Raw genomic sequence first — 23005 nt, 5'->3', positions numbered from 1 at the left:
AGAAACAAACAAGCCCAAAGGACCATCTCCCCAGAGTTGTGCACAGAGGATGGTTGGGGCAGCCAGGTGCAGAGGGCGGGGACTACAGAGAGCACAATACCAGCTTCCCAAATGACCCATTCCCGAGGGCCCAGGCCACGAGGGGAAACGGCACAGAGCTCTGGAAATCAGCTCTAGGGACTCAAGCCACGTGCTAGCTGCACCTTTGTCTGACTGTGCATGATACTTGCTTCTCCCTGGAAGAGAACAGTCATGCCTCACAAGCATCCTGTGAACACTGAACGGAATGATATTTGCAAACATTCTTTGAAAATCAGTAGCATGTTCTAAACTTCAGATGGCCATGTTGTAACTGCTTTCTGGTTTTTGTTACCTGCCTGGCTACTGGAGCCATCAGAGATCATGATCCCTACAGAAAACTATAAAGTGGCCTGCATAGAAAGTATTATTCTTATTCCTATTATCCCATAGCCAGCTAGCTAGCTGTTCTTCAGTGTGATCAACTAGACAACTTCAATTGATTCCTTTCTCTTCTCTGAACAACTCCTATAGGACCTAGGAGTTTATCAATCATTTTAAGGACATGATCATGTACTGTGCTCCAGGAAAGGATAAACTACTTCCAGGAGCCAGAAGGAGACACTTCAAGGAGACACCAACTGTCTCCCTCAAGAACGTCCATGGTGCAGACACACAGGAGCCCTCCATGGGGGTCGCAAGTACATGGACAACACTGTTGTCAGGAAGGACCTCCTCAACAGGAGTCAAGGTTCTTACCTGACAGCAGCTGTATCAGAAGCCATTTATTTCTAACAGCAAACTATCAAAATCTGAATAATCCATTGTTTGCGGGTATTTTTGTAATCAGGTAGTTTCAGTGTTACCTCTTTCATGAAGTCATTTTTGCCTATGTGTAATAATAGCCCAGGAGAGAAAGGAGCAGAGTAAAAGCAGAGCTCTGGGAAGCAGGCATAATGAGCAGCCCCTAGCTGCAACAGCCCACAGTGAGAAATCGTTACACACATGCCCTTGCACCTGTACCCATCAGAAGTTAGCACTGTGCTTTGCCCCACCATGGAAGTCTCGCTCTTGTATTTCCGACCATGAAATGGAGGTGATGGTCAATGCTTTTACACTTTTAAATCTGGGGCCCTTGCCCCTGATAGTGTGCAACTCTCTGTTCATTGATGAGTAGAGCCTGCATTCTCCTGCCAACACTAGGGGCCATGCTGTGTCCAGGTCACAGGCAATTCTCCCATGTGTGCTGTGTCCAGGTCACAGGCACTTCACAGCTCACCAAGTCACCGTCCATATCCACCATTCATTCAATTCTATGGCAGCTGCGCCGAGTTAGATATTTAATCCTCATTACACAGCCAGGGCAACTAGATACTGGACCAAGGGTGATCCTGTCCCACCCTGATATCTAAGTTTTGTGATCTCTTTATTAAGAGACTTTTAAAGACATTTTAGCAACAGGGACAGCAGAGTAGGCAGATGAGGGAGTGTTCAATGCCTCTTCAAAAAAGCCATGTGTAATGGATGGCGCTGGAAGGGATCATGCTCAGCAAAATAAGTCAGAAAGAAAAAGAAAAATACTGGATGGTCTCACTCATAGCAGGAATCTAGAAAACTTAAATAAGAGACCAGGAAAAAGAATAACGATAAGAAAGTAAAAATCAGAATCAACGAACAACTATGAACCAGAGACACTCTATGGGGGGTGGGGGGCGGGGGAAGAAGGGATTGGGGTCAAAATAAGGGGGTTGCAATTGTATGGGGAATATAAAAATAAAATTTAAATTTAAAAATAAATAAAAAGAACTTAAAAAAAAAAGCCATGTGTAATCCTTCTCAACAGGTTGCCAACTGCCTCTTTTTATTTAGCTTATGGCCCCCAAACTGTTTCTTGCTCCCAGACCAATGGACTCAGAATGACTCCACACCGAGCTCTACTCCCCATCTGTCAGCCAGTCACCCGAATGCCTGCCCACTGTACCTTTTGTGTTGTTCCCTCCCCCTGCAGCTTTCATTTCTGCAAAATCCTCCAGCCAGTCATTTCATCCACACGTCCAGGTGAGGGAATCCAGTGAGCCTGCTCCAAACCAGGATCCAAAACTGCCCTCTTCCCAACCACTTTTCAATTACACGCTCTTCCACTCCTCACCCAGTTAAGAGTCTCTATCCCTCTACCCCAGGGCAAGGGAACCAATCAGCCAGTCCAAACTGACCTCAATAAGAAATAGAGCCAGACTCAGCCCCAGGCTTCAGGTATCTTTAGAGGTCTAGAATTTCTTTCAGACCAAACTGTCTGTGAAGCCTCTCCCACATTACCTGATGAAAACTTATTTAAATATAGATACTTACTAATGGATCCTCTACTAAATCCTCCTGTACCCTTTAAACATAATCAAATAATTTTGTTAGGCCACACAAGTTAGAGGTGTGCAAACAATAGTTCAGTTGCACCAAAATTACCTGGAAAGCTTTTTGTGAAGTAACAATGACAGACAACCACAACAAAGACAGCGGAGTTCCCCTGCCCTGCAAAATTTATTCCACTGGTCTGGAAAGGGACCAAAGACTATGCATTCTGAAGTTTCCCAGGGATTTTTATACACAAATTAGGGCATCACTGCTCCAGGGAGCCCCCTTGTAACCATAGGCTCTCTATCATCTCTGACTTGCCAATTTTATTGCTGCTGCATGCATTGGGATTATTAGCCATAGCTTAGGATGGACCATTCCATTCCTTTACCTTTGTCTCTAGGAGTATTTGAATGCTTTATATATTGCAAAATGTCATTCTTTTTTGATTCAGAGAATCAAATGATGTAACGATATGGTAGCATCCATCATATACTATGTCTCAGTCACTTAATCCTCACAACCACCCCCTGGGAAAATAGGTTTACTCTTATCGCCGGCCTGACAAGATGAGGAAACTAAGGCACAGAGAGGTTAAGGAACCCGCCCCCAAGGTGTTGCGGTGAACATCTGAGCTGGTATTCAAAGGCCAGCAGTCTTTCAACCTAAGCCTTTCAAGCCCATGTTTTCACCCTTTCTGCTCCACTGTCTTTCAGAGCCAGCATGAGCATGATTCTCACTTTAAAGGGTTCACCAAAATACAGGGGATAATTTCTCAAGGGGAAGTGCATCCTTGCCACGTGTCAGCTCAGGCTTCCCAGAAAACTCTAGATGCAAAACCAGAATCCAGAGCCGTTTCATTACGTGTAGGTCAATGCTGCCTTCATGGCTCTGGAGTCTTCCTGCAGGGCACACAGCATGTGATAGCATAGGGCCACTCAGCTGCACACCTCACCCTCCAGGAAGGGCAGCTGGGTTAGGCAGCAACAAAGGGCTTGAAAAAGCTGCACCAGCAACATATTCAGCTGAGAACACTAGAAATGGAAGGGATGGTGGAGACCAGCCCATTAAGAAATAAAACAGAATCTATCTCCCATGCCAGCTCTGATCAACCTTAGGGGCTACATGGTTTAGCAATGGAGAAAAATGAGGAAAGAGAAGCAGAGGGCATCATGATCACTAACTGATGGAGGAGAGGGGAGCTGCCTAAAGTCATAGACCCACTTCATGACAGTAAGACCCAGAACTAAGCCTGGGTTCCTGCACGAGGGTTGAAGCATCATCCACCTAAATATAACTTCTAGGTTGGGGAACTTCTGCTTCCACAAACACCAAAGTCATCAGCTCTGACCACAAAACAGCTTCCCATCTAGTGAATGAGACATGTACGCTGACACCCAATTCTCATTCCAGAAAGGGTCTGCCACAACAGGGACGAGACAGTACAATTCAAGTGTGTGAAACCTTCGTGAGTCAGATGGAGTAAGGGGTGGTAGCATACATCACATATATGAGCTTTCAGACGTGCGGGGTAGGAAGTCAGGGTTAGAAGGACAGGTCTTTGTTCTCAGGAGATACAGGTTAAAATCCAGCGCTTCCACTACTAAGCTGTAGGAGACTAAAAAAGATTACTTCCATGAGCCGGTCCCCTCATATCTAAAATGGGGGTGGAATACTTTTAGCAGGGGTCATTGAAGGATTAAATGAATGTGGAAAGTGCCCTCCACAACACTGAGAAGACACTAAGTTGGTTGCTACTGCTATCACCATCATCATCACTACCAACATACTCCTGCAGGAGTCAGGAAGCCAGTAATTGGCTACAACAGGTATTCTGAGGGATAACAGGTTTGCAAGGCTTTTTTGCCCTCCTCAAATCATTTGAGCTATTTAGATTTCTCAGATTTCTAGAATCCCAAAATTTTTATAATTCAGGAGTTTATTTTTAACCAGTCTCCTGCCTCCTCCCTTGCTACTAAGCCAGTACTTAACTAGGGGGCACACTTTAGGAAGGAACATATCTAGGTAAACTGGATTGACTCACAGAGGTGGATGTAGATGAAAGGAGCCTATCGTATATTAGAATGTAACATCTTGATTTAAAATTAAAAAGCTTAACAAAGGGCAGGAGGCAAAGCTTGAGAAGACTGTGCTGATGGGATACACGGAGAAGTGGCACAACCCTCTTCGCACATCAATGATTCTCCGGAGATAGGGTGGGGCAGTGAGCATGCATGCAGCCCTGGAAAGCAGTATGGGAATCTTGGACGTGGGGCTCGGTTTCATATTCATGACAGGAGGGCATGACTTGAACAGGGGACAGGAAAATGCTATGCCACACGGGAGCACACACAGCACAGTGACTCTCACGCCATGCATGGCGGTGTTAACAGACACACTCCCGCCGCTAGCACTGCCAATAAAGGAAAGACTCAACAGACTAAAAGAGTTGGGGGGCTGTGGCAGGGGCTAGGCATAAAGGGCTTGCTGTATGTAAGGGCCATTTATTTTGATCATTCAGAACAAAATGCGTCAGAGATTTGGGGATTTAGACCTATAGATCAAGTAAATGAGGTATTTTAGTGAAACTATATTTATTTTGCTGTTTCTACTGTTATATGAAAATTTCTTAAAGAAACCACATGACTGTGCATGTTCCTGTGAAATAACTGCTTGACTGTTAAATGGTGAATCCCATGGAACCACACTCTGCAAGGATCCAAATCCCTGTTCTTCCATTTACTAGCTGGCTGTTTTGGGGCACATCACTCTTGGTGCCTCAGTCTGTTTCTATCTCATGGGTTGTGAAGATTGATTAAAGGAGCTATTACACACTCCGGATTCCGCAGTCCCAAAACTCAGCTCAAGCTCTCATGCCCTACAGCTCTCAGTGAAGCCCAAATAATACATAGATCAGTGGGCTCTTAACAGAAAGCAACATTGCTAAGTCTCTCAGGAAAAAGAGAAACATCCAATGTCTCACCCCAAAGACCAACAAGGAAACTGAAAGGAAAAGGAAACAAAAGCTCTGCTTTCTCATTGTGAAGCCCAGTGCCTCTCAGGGATGAGATAAGGAGAAACTTTATGGAACATGCTTGTCAACTGGATAACTCTGAGTCCAGATGGATCACCAGTAGTGCCAAGCACACAGGCCGGGACTAGGGTTCACCCAGGCCCCCATGTTTCTGATTTCACCAGGCTGGCGCTGCTGCCTGTCAGTACATTAGTATCAGCAGAATTTCTCAAGACCGAGAAACCAATTGCTTCCACGCCTGGGTAACTCCAAAGCTACTAAATAGATTTCTTCATCTAGCTGCAAATAAGCATGAGAAATTTCAGCCTGATTAGTTTGTCTGAACGTATAAATGTCTGAAAGCAGGCTTTCAGAATTAGGACGGACATCTCAACCTTGGTCACGGTGCACCAAGATGGAAGAGACTTCCTCGTGCCTGCAGCCACTGCTGGCAGGCCTGGAGGGATGCAGAGCTGTCGGCTCAGGAGTCCTTGCTCCACGGGTGAGTAAGAAGAGGCTCAGGAACACACTAACGAGAATGCCCTTGGCAAGAATTCATTTGCAGCCTAGTTTTACTTGCATTATATGACTCCACGAATCTCACCTTTAAGTTTAAAGTTTAATGATATTACTATGCCTTAAATGAGGACACAGGCCTAAAAATGTGAAGTAACTTGTATCTGACTTGAAAGGCTAAGCCCACTCTTGGATATCAACCATTTTAACATCAAAATTTCTCAGTTTTCATCCCCTTTCAAAAATCAACAACTAAACAAAAACGTAGCAACTCACAACAAAGACCACAGAATTTTCATACACATTGTGGCCATAATTTCTGGTCTAAGAATGTATTTTAAGGAAATCGAATGCGCATGATGATGCACCGCAAACACTGCAACATGGTTTTTATTTTTTATTTAAATTTTATTTTTATATTCCCCATACAATTACAACCCCCTTATTTTGACCCCAATCCCTCCTTTCCCCACCCCCCACACCCACAGAGTGTCTCTGGTTCATAGTTGTTTGTTGATTTTGATTTTTTCTTTCTTATAGTTATTCTTTTTCCTGGTCCCTTATTTAAGTTTTCTAGATTCCTGCTATGAGTAAGACCATCCGGTATTTTTCTTTTTTTTTTTTTTCCTGGCTTATTTCGCTGAGCATGATCCCTTCCAGCTCCATTCATGTTGCTGCAAATTGTATGTGTTTATCTTTTTTGAATGCTGAGTAATATTCCATGGTGTATATGTACCACATCTTCTTGATCCAGTCATCTATTTTTGAGCATTTGGGTTGTTTCCAAAGCTTAGCTATTGTAAACAGTGCTGCTATAAACATAGGGGTGCAGGTGTTCTTTGGAATTGATGTTTCTGTGTCCTTTGGGTAAATACCTAGGAGTGGAATTGCTGGATCATATGGAAGTTCTATGTTTAGTAGGTCAAGAAATCTCCACACAAGCTCTCCATAGTGGTTGGACCAGTTGCAACATGGTTTTTAGTGTGAAATGAGCCCCTAAGTTCCCAATAACAGAATACAGGTTAGATGCAATCTACTGAACCACTATTTTCATGAAGTCTTAGGCCGCCAGCAATAAGGGTAGAAAGCTCACACAATGTGCCAGGAGACATTCTCAATATGTTGTTCCATTTCAAAAGTGCATTTTAAATAATACCATTTCTAATAAAAAGATACTTCTTTGTTGTGTTTTGGTAACTCCCACATGTTCTGGCATGAACATGTTTTAACATACTTATTATAAGCAAGTATGAAAAAGGAAATGCAGACAGAGCTGTCCCTTCAGGAGAACCTAACACATAAAAAAGAAATACCTGCCATTGGAAAACCACTTCAAACAATTTAGATACAGTGTTTTACCAGGGATATACCTGTGGTATTTAAAAAAAACAACAAAGGAACACCAGTAACATTGCCTTATTTGACCACCTAAAACTTATTTACTCCCCTAATTGGCTAATCTGCTAGTGTTCTCAGGAGCATTTTCAAATGACATCAAGTTTCTCTGCTGTCTGGGGACCAGGAAGGTTTCCCAAGATGACATGAATGTCAACCACAGGCTAAGCCAAGACCCAGCCCGGGGGACCAGAGGGGCTGGCACCTCCCCCACTGGCCACAGCTCAGTCTTCACTGAGCAACCAACAGATCAGCTCCTCTTATGGCAGGGAACCCCAGAGGTGATGCCACAATTCTGAAGTAAACCTTTCTCTGGCTTTGTGAAGAAACAGCAGAAAGAATAAAAGGGAAAATCAGTCTTAAAACTCAGTACAACAGGATGACGCTTTTCCTGAAAACCCTTTCAACAGGGTTGAAATAATCTCTAAATTCTATGCTTTGAGTCTATAAAAACTTAATAAAAATTACTACTTATTAATTATGACTTAATGTTTAATACCCTGACATCTTTCTTTCACTCATCTAATCACCAAGCATCTTTTCATTTTCAAATCAGTATTTGAGATGTGAAGCTAATGGAGACAGGAGACCTAAGGAGCAACTTCAGTGTTTATCTTTCAAGACCCCCCAGCTTCCTAGAAAAAGGTATTCTTAAATGACAGGAAATGATCAATACCACACTGCCAGAAGGCAGCTGTGCTAAAGAAAATAGCAATTGTTGGTTGTTAAATGACATTTTCCCAAGAGTTAGCGTCTTGCTTTCTGGCCTCAGCTGAGACATGAGCAGGTGTTGGAGGGAACAGAAACCAAGGCCAGGGTGTGTTCTGTGCATGCCGGCTGGGCAGCCCACACTCCCTGGGGCATCACCAGTGTCAAAACTGGCCCTCGCTGGCTGGCATCTTGTAATGGGGAAACAAAGGATTCATCAACATGAAACCCACAGTGACTGCAGCCTTTTCAGCAAAGTGGGGGAATCCTCTCCCTCAGAGAAGTGGGGGAATCTACACCAGCCAAGTGGAAAGGAGCCTCCTACCAGCCTGAGAGAAGGCTCAGGCAGGTACCTGGATGCTGGCAGGTATGGGCTGGGCGGGTTCTACCACCTCCAGAGCTAGTACTCAGCCTCTTGGGCACCCTTCTCTCATTGCCAAGATAGGTGTAACTGTTCCCCCCAGCCAGCTCTTTTTTTCCCCACACCAATGATCAAGCACCAGCACCATTTATATTTTACCTAGCCATTATGTTCACAGTTTATCATCTGCCGCCTGTAAGAATACAACTCTCTAAGGGGAGATTTTTGTCCAACTTGTTCATTGCTGTGTCCCCAACACCCAGAACAATGCTTAGCCCAAAGCAGCCCTCCAGCATTTGGATGAATAAAAGGAAAGAATTCTAAAGTGTTTCTCAGACAGTTATCAGAAATGACCTAATGATGGAAAACATAAATATTCAATAACTGAACATTTCCTCCCACTCCTTTTAAACCTTTTAAAGCACTTTTAGTTTTATTTTCTCCTTAGAACTGAAAGAAACCTGGGGAGGTGGGGAGGGGGAATATCACATGGTCCAATTCTCAGCCCTCAAGAAGATAGTTTTTTGCCTCAAAGTTAAAGTGGGGCCTCCCTGGTGGCGCAAGGGGTTAAGACACAGCACTATGAAACTATCCTCAGCCACTGCAGCACAAGTTCGATCCCCAATCAGGGTGGTGACCCACTTTTTCCTGCCTCAGTTTTTGAATCTTCCTGAAGCTCCCTGGCCACCCTTGCAGTACCATCATATCACCTCATTTTATTTCCTTCATCAGGTGGGGGATCTCTGGAAGACACCCTCTGTTTTCCTGTATTGCCTGTTTTCCCCAGTAGGATGTGAGCTCCATGTGAAGCCTGCTCACCAAATATCTCCAGAAACAAGAGCAGACCCTGCCACTAAGTGTCCCACCAACACTCTTCAAGTGGTTGAATTAACTAGTGGGAAAATCACAGCCTGAGGCACCTGGGCTCTAACTTCTCCTCTTGACAGGAGTCTTGGGAAGCAGAGATCATCTGAGTGACTTTGTCCCCATCCTCAAGTTCAGCTTGAGGAGCCACCTTTTAACACCAGTAAGGTTATTTCTAATGCTTCCAACTAATACAATTATGTCCTAAACTGTTCCCGAAGTTTAATCACTAACAGGAACTAGACTTCACACCTTTCAGTGGGGTCTTTCTGTCCGAGGTGGCTCCCCTGTTTGTTTCTCCCTCCCTCTCTTCCTCTCTCTTCCCTCCAGCCTCATCAGACAGACTTTGCCAGGCCTGGGGGGATTCTGTTGCTGAAATGATTTCTATTCTATTCTTCTTCTAAGATTTTACTTTGCTCACATCTTTCTTTTCTTACACCTTCTAAGAAAAGCAGCAGCTCCCTGAAGAATGGATTCTAACATCATCTTTTTTTACTGAGGAATTTTTTTAAATTGTGTCATTTTTTACTAAGGTAACATCAGTTTACAACACTGTGCATGATTCAGGGATATAGAGTCACACTGACGAGAGTGCTCCCAAATGTGACTGAGATTACAGCTGCATCCACAGATGACCCAGGTGTGCAGGCAGGACACAAGGCTACTTCTGGGCCAGAGACAAGGCAGTGCCGTCTGCCCACCTGCTGGTGGGAGGGGAGAGGGGGCTTAAAAGGGAAAAATTCCAGCAACTTGCGCACCTTGGAGCACCACCCTCATACTTCAAGGGGGAAGAATGGCCACCTCCCTTTCTCATCACTTGTTCATGAGATCAATACCAACACGATGTTCCTGATAGTTTTATAATCCTCAGAAGGAGGGGAACATACCCTTTTGAACAGAGGTACAATCAACAGCATTCTCATCACCAGCAAATGCACAAGTGCCTTCTGAGGACCCGAGCACCCTGGCTTGGCCCTGTTGCTTCCAGTGTCCAGCATGTACCTCTCTGCCACCTTTGAAACAAGTCTGCAAGGAGTGTCTACGGTGGGAGCCTGAGTCAAAGGGACAGAAAAGGCTAGAGAGGCATCATGAACTAGGGCACAGTGGGCAGACAGTCAGGGAGAGAAGAGAAGGCCCAAGACTTGAGAGGGAGTGTAGGTGACTAAGGAAAGCAGAACAAAGTCCTTGAACTGAGACCAGAGTGCTGGATGGTGCACCCATACAATTTAGCCCGAACAGGAAAGAGAGCGTGATTATAAGCTAGTTGCCAGGTCAGTGAGCCAGGGGGACGATGCAGGGAGATCAAAATGACCCTGCATGGAGGGAAGGGGACTGGGCTAAAGTAACCCAGCTAGGCCCTACACTCATCCTCGTGCCTCCACAGCCTCACTCTGACTGTGCTACCTCACAGCTGTGTTCCATCCAAGATGCTGCAGAACAGTCACCCACTCTGGACAACTTTATTCTCTGAGTGTGCTGGCAATCTGTCACCCCAGGTGAGACGCACACTTCAGCAGCTTGGCAGCTCCCACAGCATCTTTAAGGGCCCGTTTTGCACAAGCTTAGAAAGATGTGCAGATGTCCTCTCCCTGACGCCCATCCTTGTTTCTAAAATATCACTCCTCCTCTAGTCACCGCTTACTTTATAAATTATGCTAATGAGGACAGGGCCTCATAAACAACATTAATAATGAAATACAAGACATGCAGTTCATTTGATAAAATATTCATTAAAGGTTTCATTAAATTGAAAAAAGACACTGATTTCTGTGTGAGGGAAAACCCTACAGATTTGAAGGATTAAAGAGTCACACATCTGTCACCATTCGGAAGCTGAGTAATTAAAGTGGCCGCACCGCGCAGAATGGAAACGTGCGGGGAGTGACGAGAAGCCAGAGCTCTGCCAGCGATACATGCGCCACAAAATACTAATCGAGACCTTTCTCCCATCTTCTACTTGAGGAGATCTTTCTCCCTTTCCCACAAAGGAGATCAGAATCTGCTATAAATATACACACATGTACATCTCAGTTTACACACACACACACCATGCATACGTATACACACAACAATTTAGTAAATCATAAAGTTTTCAATTTTTAGAAGGATTTCTCGAAGTAGTAAGTATTTTTAAAGTCTGGTTAAAAGTTCATCCTGAGGGCCTCCCCGGTGGCACAGTGGTTGAGCACTGGGTTGCGAAGCTGCCCGCAGCCTCTACAGTGCCACTTCGATCCCCAGCCACTGGCGAGAGTCCCACATGGCACGCAGACCTCTCCTGCCGCCCGCTGCTCCCCTCAGCAGTGTACTTCGGTCCTTCTGCCTGCTCTGCTCCCCGCTCTGGCTCTGATGAATTCTCTCACCCTCCTGCGCTTCTGACTATACCCAGTGCTTGTATAAATAAATAAATATTAAAAAAAAAAAAAAGTTCATCCTGAAAAGGTAGAAAAGCATTGGCCTGTGGTTCCAGTCCCCATATGGGCCTTTGTCAGCTCAGGGCACAATGAGGCGCAGCTGGCTGATCTCAGCATCCTCGCTGGCCAGAGTTCTCTGACTTTGCCAAAGCAGCAGTGGGACACTGGACAAGGGGCACAGAGCTGTCAGTCGCCTCCACTAACTCAATTTATTGTCACCACCTCTATGAAGTCCTTCTCGACTCCCAAGCAGAAGGAGCAGCTCTAAACTCCCTCTACCCCACACAGAACTCCAACAAAGCACAGCTCATCCTGGGTTGCAATTAAGTGCATAATATCTACCCACCTATTAGGCTACCAGCCCCAGACTATAAGCAGAGCAGGGTCTGAGTCACGTTTCTATTCCCCATGGCAAGCAAGAAAAAGGCAGCAGAGGTGCTCAGCCAACACTGATGAATGAGTCAGTGAATGAGTGCTCGCTCCCCCAGTCTTCAGGGAGCCTCATAGAGAGGGTTCCTTGAAATGGGGGGAAAGCAACCTTCATGAGCTTCCATGGGGAGAAACCATGGAGCTCTTGCCCCCTCAAGTTCAGAGTTATTTACATAATATTTACAGTTGCCTCAATAATAGTCATAAAAATGTGCGTTGTCTATAACCAAAGAAGGCAATCTCTGGGTAGTTATCTAAAGATCAATCCAAATTTTGAAGACACTAAGAATGCATTTCAGAGTTCATTTTAATTGTGCAGTATAGCACACAAGATCTAGTTAAGCTCCTGCATTGCTGATGGGAGTGCAAACTGGTTCAACCACTATGGAAAGCTGTGTGGAGATTCCTCAACCTACTAAAAATAGAGCTTCCATATGATCCAGCAATTCCACTCCTAGGTATTTACCCAAAGGACACAGAAACATTAATTCCAAAGAGCACCTGCACCCCTATGTTTATAGCAGCACTGTTTACAATAGCTAAGCTATGGAAACAACCCAAATGCCCAAAAATACTTGACAGGATCAAGAAGATGTGGTACATATACACAATGGAATATTACTCAGCAATCAAAAAAGATAAACTCATGCAATTTGCAGCAACATGGATGGAGCTGGAAGGGATCATGCTCAGCGAAATAAGCCAGAAAGAAAAAGAAAAATACTGGATGGTCTTACTCACAGCAGGAATCTAGAAAACCTAAATAAGGGACCAGGAAAAAGAATAGCTATAAGAAAGAAAAAATCAAAATCAACAAACAACTATGAACCAGAGACACACTATGGGGGAGGGGCGGGAAAAGGAGGGATTGGGGTCAAAATAAGGGGGTTGCAATTGTACGGGAAATATAAAAATAAAACTAAAAAAAAAAAAGTGAAAAACTGAACAGCAAAAAAAAAAAAAAAAGATCTAGTTAAGTAAACTTGGGTCCAACAACTTGATAGAACACACACACCCATTAAAAAGTGTCACTCCACAGTTTTCCTTCAACTACCGTGAGTTATTAAATGAGCAACACTTGGATCTGACACCAAGCTCATTTGTTGGTTCAGCTCAAGCACTGCTTCTTCTCTTTACATGACGGAGTCTTTTCTGGGACTTAAGGAGCAGATTTTCTTAAACCGACTCCAAACAAACCCCAGTTCCAAATCGAGACTTGAGTAAAACAATCTCTCAAGAAATGTGACAAAAGAAAAAGAACTTCGTGGGCCTCCCCTGGTGGCGCAGGCGGTTGAGTGCCTCACTGAGAAGCTGTTCGCAGCCTCCGCAGCGCGGGTTTGATTCCAGCCGGCCGGCTAGAATCCCACATAGCGAAGCAGACCTCTCGACTCACCCGCAGCTCACCTCAGCAGTGTATTTCGACAGTCTGCCTGTTCTGTCCCCACTCTGTCTCTGGTGAATCCTCTCACCCTCCCGCGAATCTGGCCTGTACCCCGGTTCTTGTACAAATAAATAAATCTTTAAAAAAAAAAAAAACTTGGTGGTGTAATCCATGCCCACCATTTCAACTACTCACTCTGTATCAATGAATCCAAAATTTGCCCCACCAGTCCAGCTGTCTCTTCAGCATTCCAGACCCACTTGCCCAAGTTCCCACCTGATGTTTCTGCTTGGATATTTTACAAGCATCTCGAACTCAGCATATCTCAAACAACCCATGAGCCTGCCCTCTTCCCTAAAATGGAGCCTTTCCCCAGAGAGCCTTAACTCATATCAACGCACTATCACTCATCCAAGCCAAATCCTCGGAGTCGGGCTTTACTTCTCTTTTAGCACAATGAGACAATCCCAAACTCTTACTCTCTACTCTCTAATTCCTCAACCTTTCCACCTCTGTCTACCCTCTGCTATCACCACTGTAGAGTCCACCAGCATTTTTGCCTGAATAACTCCAACAGTTGCATGACCCAGCTCCCCAGTTTATTCTTGCCCTTTCCCCAGTATACTTCTATCAGTGGTCAAAGTTGTCTTTCTAAAAAACATGTCACTCCTCTGCCTGAAACCCTTCAGGGGCTTCTCATGGCCCTTAGGACCAAATCAAAGCTCCAGCTCTGGCTTAAAAGGCACTCCATGATGTGACGTGTGGCCCTCAACCCCTTGTTCCCTCATGTGACACTCCATATGGTTCCTTGAACATGCCACAGCCTGAACCATCCTCATGCCCCTTTTCACTAGTCACACCAACTTGGCACCCATGTCCCCTTCATTCAACATTGCTCAGGAAGCCCACCCCAAGTCCTCAGACCTGTTTAGGAGCCTTGTTATAGGCCCCTTTTATTTGTCTTTTATTTGTCCTTACACTGAATGTCTTCCTTCTCAATGGAAAGCTTTATGAAGTCAAAAACAATGCCTCTCTTGCTTTGAGTTAATGGATAGAGGCATCATATGTACACCAGCTGACAAGTAACTTGGGCAGTTACTTGGTTCTAAGTCTTAATTTCCTCAGTTGTAATAAGACGTAAATATTTAATCAATTTATCTAATCCAGAGTTTCTGATGAGAAGAAAACAGATGTTAAACAGTCTAAAATCTTGAAACTTTCTATTAATATGTAAAAGATGATCATCACTGTTGGTTTTATAATACTAAGTCTCTAGTCCTTATACATCATTTTTGTGGACTGCAATGACTTAAACTAAAGTGGATTAATTGTGCTTCAGTATTTTTTTATGACACCTGGTCTTATCAGTTGAGACACTGCAGGGTGTCAGGAGAGAAACTGTTGACTCAGAGAATCAAGCAAAACTAAGGTATCAGACAAGGAGGCTACTAAAAAACACCCATGAACATAGCCCCTTGGGACCTAGAGCTGTCTGCCTTCCAAGGGAAAAATAAAGATAGGAGGCAAGGAAAAATAGGTAGGAAAATCCTTTCCTCTGCCTGAGTCCCTTCGGCTAACACACCCCTTTGCTGTGGAATTACCCCCAGTCTAGAAAGAACTGAAGCACTTTCCCTCATCTGAGCAAAGCCCTGGCTACCTGGCAGGGAGGCTCAGAAGTACCTTCCAAGGTTTTCCAGGGGAGTGTGCTTGCCAGCCTATCACATACAGCTCCCACACAGTGTTTGGGGCTACACTGTTCCTGAACCACAACTGGAACTACTTAAACCAAAGGAGGAAGAGAACAAAGGATCTGGAAAGAAGTACAAGCCCAGTGAGGCAGGGACTCGGGGTCTGTGTCTGACAGGTTCCCATGGTGGCCCGGGGCGCATGCTCCTATCTGGCTGCTCACCACCTGCCCATGTGAGCTTCAGCTTCCTCATCGGTAGAGCAAGGATGGCATGACCTGCCCAGCCTCCCTCCCCAGGCAGCTGTGAAGGTCAAATAGGAAGGAGTAAAAGCACTTTGCAAAAGGGAGAACCCCCGCTGCCTGCACCAAGTAACTGTTACCCAGCCCAGGATGCCCTCCTCCAGGCAGGGAGCAAGCTCCAGCAGGCTGGCTCTGGGGAGCCATTTCACTGAGGTTCAGCCCCAGGCACTGTGAGAAACAGAGTTCCCCTCAGACAAGGTCTTCACTCTCACTCCTGCTCAAATCAGGTGTTCAATTCATGTGACACCAATAACAGCATGTGAGGGAGGTAGAATCACAAAGCAGGCTTTGATAATGCTGTGATGAAAATAGGTCAACCTGATTTAAGATTCAAACCTGGCCTCAACCCAGAGTCTGATTTTTTTTTCCCCCAAGACAATTTTTTTTTTTTTTTTAAAGACAATGACAATTCTTCTGGCATTAGGACTGTAAGTGGGCCGGCCACATCTGCTAAGCAGCAAATCTATGCTGCACACTGTGCCAGCCTGACTCTGGAATCCTGCCCCCCCCCCCACCACACACACACCCCCTGTGCAGATCAGCCTCAGCCTTTCCCAGACAGGCCTGGGAGAGAGGCCGCCCCAAAGGTCTCTCTGGGCAGGCAGGAAGCCCTGCTCACCAGAGCCAGCAGCCCCGGGTGTCATCTTTCTATTTCCATTAATTAAACTTAATTTATTAAGTAAGCATTTCTGTAGAAGTCTAGGTGTGATTAGACAAAGGCGTGTGAAGATGGCAGCTCTGACCCATATTAAAAATGAATTAGACAGCTGAAATTGACACATCCCTTTCTTTAAAAAACCAGAAAAAGTGGAAGCATAAATTAAAGGCTGAATTGAGCTGTTCATTCTTCAGGAAAGCTTTAAGCATAGATATACTTTGGGGATTTTTACCTATTGAGACATTTTATTTTTCCCCAAGTCCCTCCCACCACTCTGGATTTACAAACCAGTACTAAGAGCTTCTCATGGAGACGTCTATGCAACGTGGCTAGCAGGAAGGCAGGCATGCTTTGTAAACATTCTGTAAGCTTTTCATTAAGCAAATACACTGGGACTGCAGTTACAGCAATACACTGACCAATAAATCTTTCAATCTTCCAAGAATATCCAATAAAAGATCACTTTTGACCTTCGAGAGATTACAGTCAAACTGGGAAACAAAACCCCCAACATAATTTGAACAATGAGAAAGCAATCAAAAGTAAGCTCCCTGATTGCTTGGACCGAGTCTTCCTTCTTCATCCCTCTCTGAGGACCTCTGAATGCTGGGTAGTGAAGAGAGGACGGACGGATGGAATAATGGACAGACACACAGGCAGATGAACAAAGGGGCTATACATGCAGCGTGATGTTAAAGATAAAAACAAGTGGTAAAGATTCTGGAGATTTTGTTTAACAAATGTCCCAAAATGGGAGCATCTCCGAAGAAGCAGGAGCATCCACCCAACCACCCACCAGCAAATGCCACAATACATCTTATGACACTGAGGTGCTACTTTGCCTGTGGTTACTCATGTCTAGTGCCTTATGGTCAGAAAACTCCCTAAAGGTAGGATCTATGGGTTTCTGTCCACTGCTCTCTCCTGGAACATGATCTGTTGAGCAAATGAAAACAAGACAGAGAAGAGTACGGTATATGGGAGTGAAAACAGGCAGATCCAGATCCCACCTGGATTAGGATTTGCCTGTGCTAGCTTGTCATCCCAAAACACTACATGCCACCACTGCCATCTTAATATAAGCGAGGTCTAAGCCCTTAACAGTGGAAACCAATTGTTCTCCTTGCCCTTTTCTAAATAGGAAAAAAAAAAGACTGAAGAACTATGAAGGGGCTCCCTCTTCTCCCTTGATCTCTCTCCACTATGAAACAGTCTAAGTTGAATGAGAAAAACACGACCCTGCTGATCCAGCACCTTGCAGCTCCCAACTGGGCCACAACATGCACATCTGCCTACCAGAACACCCAGGCAGCTGCTAAGGGCCCTGCCCTCTGCTAGACAGCTTATGTCCACCTGGTAGTGCTCTTGATTAGAAACCATGCAGACTCACCAAGCAGGAGGCCCTGGAGTGAGTCCCAACAGGGGGTTCTGCAGCCACAGGTGTCCTCACACCATGAGCATGGGCAACTGCTGGCACAGCCACTCTCAACTCAAAGATGGGCAAGATGAGGTATGAAGCACTCCTCTCACTCCATAGTAAGTAGAAAGGCACACATGGGCCCAGCCCTGTACCCCAGGACTATTGGGTTTAAGAGCCCCTTTGTGAGAAGACAGTTCAGACCGCATTTGGGCTGACAGCCCCGACCCCCCAACTTGCCAGCAGGATGTACCAAGGCTCATCCACTCTATCAGAGGTCAGCTGACATGTGGATGGACACCCTTCTCCAAGCCCTCTTATTTGCTGAACAAACATCATAAATAACCCACATCCAAAGCCAAGTTGTGGCTGGGGTGGTGAGGCTGAGGGAGGACACCATCCAGTTTATCAGGGGCACACAGTGAAAGGAGACCAGTAACAAGCCTATGAAGAGTGAAGGTTTTCAAATTGGATCAAAGTTGCCCCAGTAAAAGTTTCTCTGCCTTCTCTTGGATAACTACTTTATGAACTGAACTTTAATTTTCCTATGTACATGTCACCTCTGTCTTCAGGCTCAGATCCTTAAACTCAGGGGATTCACAGCTGCTGCCTTTTCCATAGTACAGAACCACTGGGGACCTTAAGCATAAAAGGTTTGCGAGTGAATAAGAAAACTCTGGGTAAGACAGCCATAGGAAGGGCAAAGGACAGACTCACAATTTTGTGAGACAAGGGGAAGAACCACTCAGAGAAACAAGGACCCTTCCACAATGCATGAAAGGCAAGGCAAGGGAAGAGAAATGTTAGGGTATTGAAGTGAAATACAGGGTAATATAATCCACCAAGAATGTGCTATGTCAAGTGTGCCGAGTAATGATAACCGGGATGGAACCCCCAGATGTTGACTGATAGAGAAATGGGCATAATGTGAAAACAATCCCAAAGCTCCACTGGGAGAGATGCCTCAAGATACACAGGTGCTGTGCTCAGACAGAGCAATCCCCACAAACCTAGAGATGTGGGTGAAATTAACCAAGCATTGGCTAGTCTGCTGTGAGTTCCACCCCAACGGGCATCCTGGCATCTGCACTTTAACTCACAGGCAGGGTTTGGAAGTGGGGAGGCAAGAAGACAGCAGGCAAGGTCTGGCATCCCAGCTCTGCTATCATCTGGCTCCAAGACTCTGGGCATGTTTTTCTCCTTAGGCCTTGGTTTTCCTGTATCAAAAATGAGCATGTTCAATTAGAATTCAGAATCTTTCTAGCCCTGAAGTTCTAGAAATCCATTACGTATTTAGCAAATACCTGCCCTGTCTTACATCAGACTAAGGAAGTTACAGAAGAAATGTAAGAAAATAAATAACCCAATCAAAAAAATAGGCAGAGGAGCTAAATAGGCATTTCTCCAAAGAAGTGATACAGATGGCAATAGGCACATGAGAAAACGCTCATCATGGTTTAACTTCAGGAAAATAGAAATCAGAACCACAATGAGATACCACCTCACTCCAGTGAAAACGGCCCATATTAAAAAAAAAAAAAAATGGAGAAACAAGAAGTGCTGGCAAAGGTGTGTGTGGAGGGGGGGAAAGGAACCCTCTTACACTATTGGTGGGAATGTGGACGGGTCCAGCCCCTATGGAAAGCAATGAGAAGTTTCTCAAAAGACTAAAAATGGATCTACCATATGACCCAGCAATTACATTCCTAGGTATCTACTCCCAAAATACAAGAGCACTAATTCAAAAGGAAACCTGCACTCCCATGTTTATAAAAGCACCATTTAAAATAGCCAAGATAATGGAAACAACCTAAATGCCCCAAAAGAGATGAGTAGGTCAAGAAGATGTGATATATATGCACAGTGAACTACTACTCAGCAATCAAAAAACAAACTCATGCCATTTGCAGCAACATGGATGGGGCTAGAAGGGATTATGCTAAGGGAAATAAGCCAGAAAGATAAATACCAAGTAGTGGCACTTATACATTTCTTCTGTAACTTCCTCAGTCTGATGGAAACCAAACAAAGGGTCACACATCATTGAAAACTGACCACTGATTGCAGGCTTTTTTTTTTTTTGCGGGGGGAGAACATACCGGACCACGGTGGAGGTCTATGGGTACTTTGTGGCAAGAGGGCTATGGTGACTACCCCTGGGTGGGGGAGGAAGGGGAACCCTACACTGTCAAAACACTAGCAAAGATGTAAAATAATAGTACTTCAATAAAAAAATGTTTTAATCAATAATTTTTAAAAAAATAAATAAAAACACAAAGTTTTCTTCTCCTAGAATGGCCAAGGGCTAAACTGAATGTTTGTGACTCCAAAAATTCATATACTGAAGCCCTATCCCTAGTGAGATGGTACTGGAGGTGGCCTTTGGGAGGTAATTAGGGCATGAGGGTGCAGCCTTCACAATGGCATCAGTGAGTGCCTGTAAGAGAACAAAGATGATCTCCGTCTCTGCCACGTGAGGTTACAAGATGTCCCTCTGCAGATCAAACACCAAATCTGCTGGCACCTTGACCATGGAATTCCCAGACTACAGAACTTTGAGAAATAAATGTATAAACCATTCAGTCTATGGTATTTGTTATAGCAGCCTAAACTGACAAAAATAGCTATTTACTTCAGAAAATGAGATACGTAACTATTTGATGACAGAAATTGTGTGTGTGTGCATGCATGTGCACATGTACCTGCCAGGAAAGGTTCTAAATGGTTATTTCTAGGCTACCTCTTAGGTCTACATATTGTTTTCATGCTTACACTTTCCTGTGATTTCAATATTTCCCAGACTGACAGTATATACGATATATTTCTGTACTTACTTGGAAAAAATAAAGGAACTGGTTTTCAGGGCAGACTGAGACAGAGGCACGCATACATGAGCCCCCATCCAGGGAAAGAGCATTCCATGTTTTGGTAACAAGAACAATTTTCCCCAGCACTTCCCATCTATTCTTTCTTTTCAGCTGCGTGAACCACCCTTAAAATAAGAGCAGTGACTGGTAGCCCCAAATTACAAAGCAGATTCTGCTGGGCCCCAAGAAGATACCTATCCTTAACCAAGGTCTCCTTTCTGGTTAGATGACCAAACTGGACTTGATTTCAGACCTTCTAACTCCTAACACTTTCCTTTATCTACTGTCACTTCATTTCCTGAACAAATACCAAATGACCTCCACGTGCCAATCACTTTTAAGCACTCAGGTGGAGAGAAGGAAGGGGGTAGAGGGAGAGGAAGCAGGAGGAAGGGGGAGGAGGAAGAAAGAAATGGGAAAACTAAGGAAGAGCTTGAGAAGGAGGGAGAGGCTGGGAGGAGGAGATGACCACCTTGAGGAATAAAGCAACTTGAAGATCCTAGCATGAATCCTAGAAATGAACTACTATAATGTAACAAAGTCAGGTGTGTCCCACTCCTTTGTTCATTCACTCAATAGATACTAAGAGTCTGCAACATGCCAAGCCCTGTGCTAGGCACCGGGGAATACATGCTGAGCAAAACAGAAATGGTCTCTGCCCTCACAGCTCTTGGTGTCAAAAAGAGCCCAAATGAGGTTAAGAGAATGCTTTAGCACCAAGCGCCCGGCACCTAGAAGTCACAATTCACACACTACAGATGCAAATCCTCTATCCTCAGACAGGCAGAACAGGATCAATTCCATAGTACATGTATTCATTCACCCAACAACAAATACCTCCAGGGAGCTGAATAAGACTCTTGGTGCTGAGGGAGCCACCCAGGAGCCAGCCAAGAAGCATCTGCAAGCGCGTTCTCCATTCCTGTGCAGGTCTTGGAGCCACACTCCCACCTGGCCAGCGAGCACCTGCTGGACAGCAGTCACCTCAGTGTAGCGGAGTGCTGAGAGGAAACCACACACGCCACAGTCATCAAGGACAAGAGAGCAAAGTCAGAAAAAGCTCCATTTTTCACCTCACTAAATTATGGGGCTCCCAATTGTGACGTCATGTGTTCCGCCATAACCCCCTTGAAAAAAGCAGGTATAATCTCCATTTTCAGAGCCTGGCAGGTCTGTATGGCATCAAATTACTCCTTTCATAGAAAGGGTGGACCACTAGGGATGACCTGTTAGAAGGCAGCACCTGTTTGGGGGGGGGGGGCGAGAGGGGAACTCAGTGGTCTTTGAGCCCTTTTTTTTAATTTAAAAAAGAAAGAAAACATGAAACGTTGTAACAAGCTGTCCACATGACTAAAGACTTTAATTAATCTTTTCATAAACCTTACCCTGGTTCTTTCTGGCCCTAATTTCTTTCCTCAGCTTCGAGACATCCCAGCACAGTGTCTGGGGCCTGGACAGCATGGCCTTGCTCTTGTGTCCTTGCAACAGAAGCACTTTGTCCAAGTCTGCACCAGAGGGGAAGTGGCACAGTATTAAAGGTCAGAGCCACGCACCCTCCCCAGCCCTCCTCACAAAGCCCTGCTTGCTGAGAAGTGACCAGTGGGCAGCTAGTCAGGATCCAAAGTCAAGTTCAGGGCAATGCAGGTTTACTTTAAGGGCAAATCACTAGGTAATTGAAAATAACTAGGTAAATACATAGTTGTGTTAATTTCTATGTTAATTGAACAAGGGGAAATAAATTCCCTCATGAGTCTTTTAACAGACAAAATAACCAGGTACAAAACCTCAGAAAGGATATCATTTCCTAAATGATAAGGTATTTTGGGTCGGATGTCATGTAGCAGGAATCCAACTGGGGTACCCTATAATAATAAGATTTTCTAAGTAAGAGAAACCAAAATAGTAAACTACTTAGGAAGATGTTTCAAAATTAAATAAAGAAATAGAAATGTGATTATGATTAACTGAAGTTCAAGTTGTGATTTCTGTTTTTAACATGATTACTTGGTCCATCTGTTTGATTCCAGAATGCTTCAGAATGTCTTTTCTGGTTGTTTTACATTCATTAAATAAGCCTGCCAATGCCGGCTTTAGCTTACTGTCGAGAGTAAAAATATTAAGACAGTCTTCTAAACTTCAGTTTGGAAATCCAGCATCATCCAGTGAAGTGTCCTAGCTCAGAGGGCAACACTTGCCTGAGGAAGTCCCTGTGTCCAGAGCTAAAGCTAATTCTGGCTCCTCACTCTCTACAACCTTCACCTTCTGTCTGCTGCTCAGATCTGGCCATGGGGGTCAGATGCATCCCTCTCCAACCTCACTGTCCTCATCAAGGCCTCTGCTATCTCTCTCCCACACTCTGCAAATGACTCCCCAATGACTGTGCCACCTCTGCTCCTGCTTCCCCCTCCAATCGAGCTGGGCATGTCCTAGAGCACAGGTCAGACAGCTAAGACATCAAAATGAATGCGGAGCCTCTTGTCTAAAAAGAACTAAGAAATTCAAGATGACAGTAGCAGAGCACTGAGCCAAGCATGGAGCCCTGAGCGGCTGCCTAGGTCACACACCCCTGAAGCTTTCCCTGGGGAACTACTGCCGAGAGAAGCACAGTCAGACTTCTGAGTCTGCCATGCA

At 44.8% G+C, this 23005-nt stretch overlaps 1 protein-coding gene across 24 annotated transcripts in view; it reads right to left on the bottom strand.

The window, feature by feature from the left end:
• Nucleotides 1–23005, bottom strand: part of CACNA1D (calcium voltage-gated channel subunit alpha1 D) — a 477528-nt gene that overhangs the window by 276818 nt on the left and 177705 nt on the right. The gene's annotated exons all lie outside the window — the stretch shown is intronic.

This window comes from Talpa occidentalis, unplaced genomic scaffold (assembly GCF_014898055.3).
Source record: "Talpa occidentalis isolate TD23 unplaced genomic scaffold, MPIMG_talOcc4v2.1 talOcc4.10, whole genome shotgun sequence".
NCBI classification, from domain to species: domain Eukaryota; kingdom Metazoa; phylum Chordata; class Mammalia; order Eulipotyphla; family Talpidae; genus Talpa; species Talpa occidentalis.
Note: the sequence above shows the minus strand (reverse complement) of the source record. Positions and strands in the feature narration are given on the sequence as shown.